This window comes from Macrotis lagotis, chromosome 2 (genome assembly GCF_037893015.1).
Source record: "Macrotis lagotis isolate mMagLag1 chromosome 2, bilby.v1.9.chrom.fasta, whole genome shotgun sequence".
Lineage (NCBI taxonomy): Eukaryota > Metazoa > Chordata > Mammalia > Peramelemorphia > Peramelidae > Macrotis > Macrotis lagotis.
Genome location: NC_133659.1, coordinates 10,612,892 through 10,624,224, shown reverse-complemented (window position 1 = coordinate 10,624,224; position 11,333 = coordinate 10,612,892). Strand labels below are relative to the sequence as shown.

Here is an 11,333-nt window from a genome sequence, read left to right as displayed (position 1 = left end):
TGGGGTTCAAGGACCTTTCTTTTACTGGTTCAGCTCCTTCAGGTCTTTCTCCATCTCCTCAGTTGGTTTGTCACCCTCTCTGATTGTGAGCTTCCCCCTAGGGTTCTCTTTTTTTGCTCTCAATTATCTTTCTTGGGGATTTCCCATGACTGGCATTCTCTTCCTTCTGCAGATGACTTCCAAAGCTATACATCCAGCCCTAATCATCCATCTGAGCTGCAGTCTCATATTTTTAATTTCCAAATATATATTTCCCTTAGAAACCCTACCACATATCTCGAATTCTACATATCCAGAAATAAAATTCACCATGTCCCCTTTTCCAGACTTTTCTGGTTTTTTTTTTTCTGGAGGACACTGCTATCTGGGGAATCTTCAAGTCCTCCAAGTTGGCAAGCTTGGCATCATTAGCCTCTATTTTTGATTCTCTCTTATCTCATCTATTCAAACAGTCATTCCATATTATTGTTTCTACAAGTCCAGTATCTTCATAACTGTCACATTCTCTCTAATCACACAGCTACCACTACAGGTGGTTTAAGAGACACAATAAATGCAATTTTGGGACAGGAGACAGAAAGACCTATGTTCATATCCTGCCTCAAAACACTTATTGGTGGTATATGTATGTGATGGAACACTATTGTTCTATTAAAAATCAGGAGGGATGGAAATTCAGGAAGTCTGGAAGGATTTGCATGAACTGATGCTGAGTGAGATGAGCAGAACCAGAAAAACACTGTACACCCTGACAGCAACATGGGGGTGATGTTCTACCTTGAAGGACTCACTCATTCCATCAGTACAACAATCAGGGACAATTTGGAGCTATCTGGGATGGAGAATGCCATCTGTATCCAGAGAAAGAACTGTGGGGTTTGAACAAAGACCAAGGACTATTACCTTTAATTGAGGAAAAAACCCTGTTATCTTCTTATGTAATTTTGCTGTATCTCATACTATATGTTTCTTCCTTAAGGATATGATTTCTCTCTCACCACATTCAATTTAGATCAGTGCATACTATGGGAATGATATAAAGACTAACAAACTGCCTTCTGGGGGGGGAGGGGGGAGGGAAGCAAGATTGAGGGAAAAATTGTAAACTAAAACTCAAAATAATTAAAACCTTTCTAAAATTAAAAAAGAATAAATCATAACAAACAAAAACTCATTTATTGGCTGTGCAACCCTGGGAAAGTCATTCAGCTTCTGTTTGTCTCAATTTCTTCATCTATAAAATGGATATTCATATATATATATATATATATATATGTCTGTGTGTGTAGAACTCTAAAACTGTAAAAACCTTAAAAATATAGGGTTAAAACAAACTTGGCAGAAAATATAGATTAGACATTTTAAGTTTTATTGTCTAAGATCTTACCTCTGAATTCTAGGCAGAGACTATGAAGGTCATGGTTACACTAAACTGGGAGATAGGGGAAATAGTTTTGCAAAATTGAAGAATAGGGAAATTATTAACTTCCTTTGAGATGTGACAAAGAAGGTGGTGCAATATTGAGTTGTCCAAATGCTCCTCAAAGACTATCATCCTTGGACAATGCTATCTGATCTCTTGGCTGTCTCTTCCTGGCAGGACCAGCCTCCCAACATCCTGATCATTGTCCTCCTGAGTTTGTAGTTAACAGATGGGGAGATAGATGCCCAGGAGGCATGACTTTTTACATAGTAGTAAAGTGACTCTCTAAAGAAATCAGTCTTTTTACCAGAATTATAGGTTTGAGAAGGTTATTATACTTTGGCATTATATATAGATATATCAATATATCTTTATCTAGAGACAGAGACACACACACAGAGATATAGAAAGAGACAGAGAGACAGAGTGACAGAGAGACAGAGAGACAGAGAGAGAGAATGACAGAGACAGAGAGAGAGAGAATGACAGAGAGACACACAGAGAGAGACAGACACACACACACACACAGAGAGAGAGAGAGAGAGAGAGAGAGAGAGAGAGAGAGAGAGAGAGAGAGAGAGAGATCATGGCATCTATATCCCTGGGTTGTTGTAAGGATCAAACTAGCCATGGGACTCTTCATGTCTGTCTGCCTCAGTTTCTAATGTGTAGAGTGGGGAAGATAAGAGCTTTCGGGCCCCCAGGATTGTTTTGAAGCATAAAATGAGATCATATTTATTAAGTCCTTTGCAGGCCTGAAAGAACTAAATAATTGCAAGTTGTCCAGGCCCTTGCCACCTCTTGTCTGCGGTCTAACTGGTTTTCCCCACTTCCAAGTTCTCTTCACTCTCTCCCCATCACAGCTGCCGAAGGCGGTTGTGTCTCAAGCACCAGTTGGACCGTGTCATTCCCCTACTCAATAAACTCAATGGCTCCCTATTGTCTCCGGGAGCAGTTAGTCAATAGACATTTATTAAGTGATTACTCCCAACAGAGCTGGTGATGGAGGATCATGAGTCAGGTGTAAACTCCTATGTTTGGCCCTGAAGCCCCTTCCTACGGGATCTCCTCAGTTCTTGGTCCCTCCACACATTCTGAGTACCCTCAGAGTAGTCAGGGCTTGGGATGCAGACAGGTCTAGGCTGGTCCCCATACCTAGAACCCATTCCATACTCCCTTTCACTCGAGAGATCTTTCCATATGTCTTCGGATCCCCACCCCACCTCCTCCTACGCTCACCAAATGATCCTCTTATTTTCAGAGGAAATAGATCTGGAATTCAGTTGATTTGGGGAACCCCCTCTTCCAAAGTAGGACAGAACCTTGTGTGAAAAGTAGAATCTTAGAGAGCTGTGAGTGGACAGAGACAACTAATCCACATCTGGGTGGCCCGGCACAAATATCCCTGTAGGGAGAGAGTCCCAGATTTGCTGTCCCCCACTCATAGGGAATAAAAGAATTTGGACTTGGATGGAAGACCAAGGATGCATCATCTTGGGGGTCATTAGACCTCTCTAGCAGTCACTTTGTTGACCTATGGACCCCTTCTCAGAGTCTCATCTTTCAATATATAAAATAAAAATAAAAACAGCATTACACAGGAAATTAAAGATAATAAAAATAAAGCTGAATTTTTCCCTTTCACAGTCATGGTCCCTTTGAAATGGAGGGGTTAAGAACTCCAGATCTAGGTCCACTTTCCCATTTTACAGAGAGTTTCATAAGTTCAAAAGCAACCTGAGAGACTGTTTGGTACAAAATCCTCATTTTACAGATCAGAAAGAAGCCCCCCAAAGGAATGATTTCTCCAAAGTAATTCAGGAAATTAGCAGTCAGAATTCACACTCCGGTCCTCTACCTCTAAATTCAAACCATTCCTCTGTGTAAACTCAGAATGCCAAAAGGCCAAGCCTGCCCTCAAAGAGCTTACAATCTTCTAATTGAGGCAAAGCCCCTTCAAACTTTGAAGAGCTATAGTCTTACTTCTGTAAATTCAGAGCAAGTCTTGACTCTTTAATGAAATACCTCTGGGCAGGGAAGCTACTTGTTTCTGGAGAAGGTGGTTGGAAAGTTGTTTTTGGCCGGCTCCACTCAGAACATTCTGGATTTAATTGCAACAGAATGGACCCCAGAAGGCAGCGTCTCTGACAAAGATGCTCTCCCATCACCCCCCACAAGAATATCAGGGCTCCTTTCTCAGCTGAGCCCTAGGGCTCTCCCACTCCCACTGCTTTGCACTCACTTCCATACCTATTACCTGAATCCTTCGCTTCTCTAAAACTGGAAAAGACCCGGCTTTCCTCATTCTCTTCAATCCTTAGAAGCAAAAAATTTGGATGAAAAGCCTACTATGTGCTGTACTCTTGGATGGAGAAAGCAGGATAACAGTGAGATGACTGGACTGAGCCACTTTAATAATCAGGAGCATCTATTAATATAGCTCTTTAAAGTTTTGATTGTAAGCTCCTTGAGGGCAAGGTCTGTCTTTTGCTTAGCTTGGTATCCTGAGTCCTTAGCAAGAACCTATGAAGTGCCTCAGTAGGCACTTCATAAATATTGAATAAATAGTGATAATCTACTTTAAGCAACTCTTTTAGGGAGATGCTGGTATTATCCACATTTTTGCTTTGTTTTGTTTCCATTTTTTTGCAAGGCAATGGGGTTAAGTGACTTGCCCAAGGCCACACAGCTAGGTAATTATTGTCTGAGGCTGGATTTGAACTCAGGTCCTCCTGACTCTAGGGTGGCTTCTTTATCCACTGTGCCACCTCGCTGCCTGGTATTATCCACATTTTACATTTTACAGCTCAGTGACTTGCCAACAGGCACACAGCTAGGAAATATCTAAAGCAAGACTGGAATTCAAGTCTTCCTGATCCCCCTTTGTTGCCTCTAGAAATTGCTGAGTGAGAAACAACCGAGCTTAGCCTTGTTATCCCTGGGGAGTTTCTCCCCTCTTTCTACACTGATGGCGTCCTGGGGTTTCTACCTCTCCTCCAAGGGCTAATCTCCCCAGAGGACCTTGTTTCTAGAGGTCTGAGATCCCCCCCCTGCCCCCACACCACCACCACATCCCTTACCTCCCAAGTGCATTGTCTTTGCCCCAGAACTCAGAGGGTCCAAACACTAATGCTCACCATGTTGCCTAAGCATTGTCAGTGGTGCTCCAGCCACAAACATCATCTCCCCCCGCCCCCAGCCCCAGCATTAACCTGTACATACAGGCATCCATCCTGGTCCAATACTGGTGGTTTTATTGGAGAGAGAAGAGAAGGGAGAGAAGAGGAGAGGGAGGGCGTAGAGGGACAAGGCTGGAAGAGTCTCAGATTGTTTTCTAGCCGCTCAAGTGGGGGAGTGGAATTAAATCTGTCAGAACAAGGACCAAGCCTTGCTCCTCTCTCTTTGCTGTCACCTCAAGTACTGTGGAGAAGGTCTCGGCGATAATCAAGGCTACTCTATCAATTTGGAGGGTGCTTGGGCAGGCAGCTCATCTCCCATGATTCAGGGCAGGGAGGAAGTGGACAGCATTTACAATTCAATGAAAACTTCTTAGTCTGGCACAATCTGCCTCCCGCTTGATTTTTCAAGATGTATTTCACATTTCTCTCCTTCCACTCAATCTGCAAGCTAAATACAGCTCTTACTTATTTGTGAACCTGGCGCTCCATCTCTCACTCCCAAATAGTTATTTGTAAAGGTTTCTTCCCAACCCTCCATCCTCACCCCCCCACTTTAGAATCTGCATCTTCCTTCAAGCCTCAGCAATGTGGCTCCCCTCTGGAGTGCTCTCTCTCTTTGCTCCACTTATCTCTCAGGAGAATGTAAGCTCCTGGAGAGTAGGAACTGGTGGTTTCCCCCAGTGAATCCCCAGAATACACCACCATGGATTGCATGCAGTGGGGGCTTAATGAATGCATATAGAACAAAAGGACCTTGACTAAATATGATAATCACACTTCACAATATACATGGTGCCTTCAACTTCTCAAAAGGGTTCCATGTTTTATCCTCACAACAATCTTCACCACAAATGGATGGAGTGGGTATCATTTAACATACCCATTTCACAGATGAGGAAACTGAAGGAACAGAGAAGTGGAATGGCTAAAATAGAGGATACTTGAATGAAAATAAGCTGAATTGAGAATAACTGACTATGAATGACTAATGGAATGAAGAAATGAATGAAAAATTTAGTTGGATTTTAGAAGGTGCCAGCCACTGTATTAAGAACCAGGAAATACAAACAGAAAAAGTGAGTCATCAGTCCACAAGGCAGCAGATTTCCATCCCCTTTCCAAAGGCAATGGCAGTATAAGGACATATGCTAGGAGGCAGGAGAGATGACAAGATGGTAATGGTGGATAAGCAGCTAGGAGTTGATGGTTCTGGTCCTAGGTCTTCTTTGAATTAGATGTATGACTTTGGGTAAGCTCTTCCCCCTAGGGCACTCCTCTCCACCTCACCCCACCCTGAGATGTTCACACCCTGGATCTCATCTTTATCTACAGTTATTCCACTTCCATGTTGTGAACTCTGCTGCCATGCCACCTCTCCCTTTGCCTACCCTCAACCTGTTCTTCTTCCTTCCTATGACTTCCAAACTTTCAACCCTTCAGGTCTCTTCCAGGCTGTCACCCTTTCCCCATCTTGATCCCAGGAAAGCCAGTTCACCACTATACTGCCCTCTTCCCTTAGGTCTTTGCCCTTACAAACACTGTCCTTGGATTGTACTCCCCATTCACTGCCTTTGCCCCTATCCACATGCTATTGAACAAAACTGGAGAAAATCTGAAACTGCTGACTTGGTCCACCACAAATTAATGTTACATAATCAGCCCTCATTGCAGCAATCCTTTCTTACCTCCTTAATTGACTTGCTATCCCACTCACAGCAGTGGTTTTTCCCAGCCTATTCATTCCTTCTCCAGAGTCCCATGACTCCCCCAATCCAGTCTTTCAATTGAAAAACCTCACTTCATATTTCACATTAAAGAGAATGAATGTCATTGGCTAAGAGTTCCCTCTTCTCCCTTCTTCCTCCGTTCCTTTCCCCCCAGATGCCTTCTGCCACAATATTCTCCATCATCCTTGTCTCATGTCAAGAAGGGTTCCTTTTCCTTGCCAAGGCAAACTCCTTCCTTTATATGCACAGGAGATCCTGTCTTCTTTGGCAGATTGCCTCCTTTAGCATCCCCACTGACTGCAAATAGGTCTGTTATCTTCCTTCACAAGAAAACCTCACTTGATCTGTCTGCTCCCCCTACCCACTATCCTTTATCCTCCCTCTTTTTATAAAATCACTTATTAAGTGCCTACTATGTACCAGACAGTGTATAGTGAAACAACTTGAGGAGGCATCTGCAACCAGTATCTCCACTTCATTTTCTCTCGTTCTCTTCTTAACTCTATAGTCTGGCTGCCAAACCCATCCTTTGGCTGAACCTGTCCTCTCCAAAGTTACCAGTGATTTCTTAATTGCCAAATTTAAGATCTTTCTCAATCCTCATTTTTCTGTATATCTCTACATATCTACATATGATCATTCTCTTCTCCTTGATATTTTCTTCTCTCTAGGTTCAAGATACCATCTCTCAGAAGAGATTAAAGCTCTCTATAGTCATATAAAAATGCTCTAAAGCACTACTAATTAGAAAATGTAAGTTAAAATAACTTTGATGATACCTATCAGATTGGCTAATTTGATAGAAAAGGAAAATGTTGATTGTAGGAGAAAATGTGGAAAAATGCATAATTGGGGGAATTGTGAACTGATCCAACCATTCTGAAGAGCAATTTGGAACTATGCCCAAAAGATAATCATTTGGGTATAGCCATTGATCTAGCAAAAGCATTACTAGATCTGTATCCCAAAATGATCATAGAAAAGGGAAAAGACCTACAAGTACAAAAATATTTATGGTACCTTTTTTGTGGTGGCAAAGAATTGGAAATTGAGAGAATGCCAATCAGTCTGGGGAATGGTGAAACAAGTTGAGGTATATGAAAAATATGCCTTTTAAAAGAAATGATGAGCAGGCAGATTTGAGAAAAACCTGGGAAGACTTACATGAGCTGGTGCTGAGTGAAATGATTGGACTTAGCTCTTCTCAGCAATACAGTGATCAAAGACAATTCCAAAAGGCTCATGATGGAAAATGAGTCCATTCACTCCAGTTTAGAGTCTGAATGCAGATCAAAGCATATTATTTTCACTTTTTCATGGTTTTCCCCCTTTGGTTCTATTTCTTTCACAAATTACTAACGTGGAAATGTATTTAGTATGAAATCAGATGTAGAACCTGTGTTAGATTCCTTGTTGTTTTGGGGCAGGAGGAAAGGAAAGGAGGGAGGGAGATAAATTTGGAACTCAAAATCATAAAAACTGAATGTTGAAAATTATCTTAAGAATTGGAAATTAAGTGAATATCCTTCAATTGGGGAATGGCTTAGCAAGGTGTTGTCTATGTCTGTCATGGGACACTATTGTTCTACTAGAAACCAGGAGGGATGGGAATTCAAGGAAGCCTGGAGGGATTTGCATGAACAGATGCTGAGTGAGATGAGCAGAAGCAGAAGAACATTGCCCACTCTAACAGCAACGTGGGGGCGATGAGCAACCTTGATGGACCTGCTCATTCCTTCAGTGCAACAATTGGGCACAATTTTGGGGTGTCTGTGATGGAGAATATCATCTGTATCCTGAGAAAGAATTGTGGAGTTTGAACCAAGACTGAAGACTATTACTTTTAATTTAGGAAAAAAACCTGATATCTTATTGGCTGATCTTGCTATCTCTTATACTTTATGTTTCTTCCTTAAGGATTTGATTTCCCTCTCATCACATTCAACTTAAATCCATGTATATATACCATGGAAACAATGTAAAGACTAACAGACTGCCTTCTGTGGGGAGTGGGGGGAAGGAAGCAAGAATAGGGGAAAAATTGTAAAATTCAAAAGAAATAAAATCTTTCTTTAAATAAATGAAAAATATCTTAAAAGGTAAGTTGGGAAAAAATATTTTACAAAAGACGCCATCTCTCTTTAGCCTTCTCCAACCCATCTGACCACCTCTTCTCAACTTCCTTTGTTGGCTACCAATTCATTGTTGCCCAAGGCTCTGGTGTCTTCTCTTCTTTCTAGACTACTTCACTTTGTGATCTCATTAACTGCCACACCTCCAATGATCATCTCTTTGTGGATGACTCTCAGACCTACTTCTCTAAGACTGACCTCTGAGCTTGCATTGTGAACTGTTTATTAGACATATCAAACTGGATGTCCAAGAGACATCTTCTTTTCAACATATCACGCACAGAACTTATTACCTTTCCTCCAAAACCTTCCCCTCATTTTCCCTTCCCCATTCCCACGGAAGATAGTGCTGTCCTCCAGCTCACACAGGCTCCCAAACTTGGTGTAATCCTTGACTCTTCATTGTCTTTCACCTTCAAAATCTAATTACTGGTTGTTGCTGTTGTTCCCACTTTCAGAGAATCTCTCCACTATCAATCTCCTTCTCTTCTCTGGCTCCGTCCTCTCACCATCTCATGGCAGGATTACTGCCATAACTGCTGGGGACGTCTGTCTACCTCAAGCCCTTCCCCACTCCAAACCATCCTCTACTCAGGTGGGAAAATATTCTTTCTAAAAGGAAAGTCTGACCATTAAGAAAACTCCAGTGGCTCCTTTTGACCTCCATGATCACATGCAAAATGTTCTGTTTGTCATTCAAAACCATCATAATGCACCCCCCCTTTCCAGATTTTTTTTAAAGCCATACTCATTTTGATTCAGTGACCAATGCTTCCATGCTCTTTCTTGACCATGATGCTACATTTCCAGACTCCAGGCATTTTCTCTGGCTGTGCCCCTGCCTGTGATGCTCTCCATTCTTATCACGGTCTCCAGGCTTTCCCTGGCTTTCTTCAAGTCTTAGTCACATTTCTACCTTCTTGAAAAAAAGCCATTCCCAACCCCCTCTTAGTTTTAAAGCCTTCCCTTTGAGATTCTGTAATATATATAACTTGTTTGCCCATAGGACTCCCTCAGTACACCGAGAAGAAATTGAGGGCAGCCACTGAACTTTTGCCTTTCTTTGCAGCTCTCCATCATTTAACAGAGTGCCTGGCAAACAGGAGGTGTTTCTGTTATATGATTGCCCATGATATAACCTCTCATGGAATTGCTTACTGCCTGGGGGAGGGGAGGGGAGGAAAGCTTAGAATTTGGAAAGCAAAACTTCAAATAAACAATTGTTTAAAAAATTAATGTTTAATTAGAGAAAAATAATGTTTAAAAATACTAAATGCCAGTTGACTGACCTCAAGTCTAAATTAGCCTCTTTGCCACTTCCATTCTGCTCTTGTTTCTGCTTTCTGGAATCAAATGGAACCAACTAATCAGTCCTCCATATTCTGACCTTCTAGAGCATTCTTTTTGGAGGTTGGTTTGGGCTTGGGGGTTAGGGGTTTGGGTTTTTGGGGTTTGGGGTTTTTCTTTTTGCAAGGCAATGGGATTAGATACTTGCCCAAGGTCACACAGTTAGGTAATTATTAAGTGTCTGAGGGCAGATTTGAACTCAGGTCCTCCTGACTCCAAGGCCAGTGCTTTTCCTACTATACCACCTAGCTGCCCTCCAGATCATTCTTGAAGAACATTTTGGTGTTCCTTTAAGCCTCCTCTTCTGCAGGTTCAATACTGCTAGCTACCTCATATGACACAGACACAATCCCCTTCACTAACCTAGTTGGCCTCCCCCACTTAAACTTACTTCAGAGAAAGTCTGAGGAAGCTTGGTCACAATGCCAGTTGGGTATCACCCCTCTGACACATTGAGCTGGCAGTCCACTAAAACCCCCAGATCTTTTTCAGAACAACTACTAACTTTTCCTTTCCACCTTGTATTTAAGTTTATTTTTTATACTCAAACATAAAACAACATCATTCCCTACCGAGTTAGATTCAGGTTAACATGTTTGAGCTTGCCATCTGTGCCTTAATCCACACCATTGTTAAAAAGGTCAGACAGCACAGATCTTAGCAGAAGTCCCACTCCCTGGAGTTTCGTTGACACATTCAATCTATATCACAAACTACTCCTCTTTGAGTCTGGCTAGCCCACCTTTTTAAAATCCATCTGAGTACACCCTCATATCATCCACACCACTCCAACTTCTCCACAAGGAATATTAAGAGTGTTTATCTAAAGGATCCTCAGCCATGCCTTGGCACCTTCATTTTGCATGTCATCCTTGCACAGGGGCCATGCTAATCTTCTCTTTATCAGTGTAATTTTAGTATATGTGCTGCCGAAGCGAGCACTGCTATCTTCATTTTGGATTTCTTTGCCTTCTCCACCATGCCCCTACACCTAAGGACTTACTCCCTCTCCTCTCACTTTTTAGATTTGTGTATGTTGCCTTTCCTTCCATTAGATTATAAACTCCTTGAGGTTAGAGACTGTCTTTCTTTTTTCTGTGTGTTCCCACAGTCTGGTACATAGTTTATTAAATATTTAGTGACTATTGAATAAACTTTGATTAAAATCTAAAGAAAACTATTCACATCATTCCTCTAATTTAGAAATCCAGAAGAAAAGAAAGAAAGAAAGAAAGAAAAAAAGAAAGAAAGAAAGAAAGAAAGAAAGAAAGAAAGAAAGAAAGAAAGAAAAAGGAAGGGAAAGGAGGGAAAGGAAAGGAAAGGAAAAGAGAGGAAGAGAGAAAGAAAGAAAGAAAGAAAGAAAGAAAGAAAGAAAGAAAGAAAGAAAGAAAGACAGAAAGAAAAAGGAAGGAAGGATGTATCCCTGACAGAATCTGTTGTTGATGATGCCAAGCTGACCCTTTGTATTCATAGCTCCCCTTTCTAGATGTTTGTCAGCCATTTCTTCAATTAATCTTCCCAATAA

The 11,333-nt window shown here is 41.6% G+C and overlaps 1 non-coding gene across 1 annotated transcript; it reads right to left on the bottom strand.

Moving 5' to 3' along the window:
- Positions 1-10,642: 10,642 nt before the first annotated feature.
- Positions 10,643-10,750, bottom strand: LOC141515700 (U6 spliceosomal RNA). Its single transcript, XR_012476456.1, has one exon. It is a non-coding gene; the product is annotated as a U6 spliceosomal RNA (small nuclear RNA).
- Between the last annotated feature and the right edge of the window lie 583 nt (positions 10,751-11,333).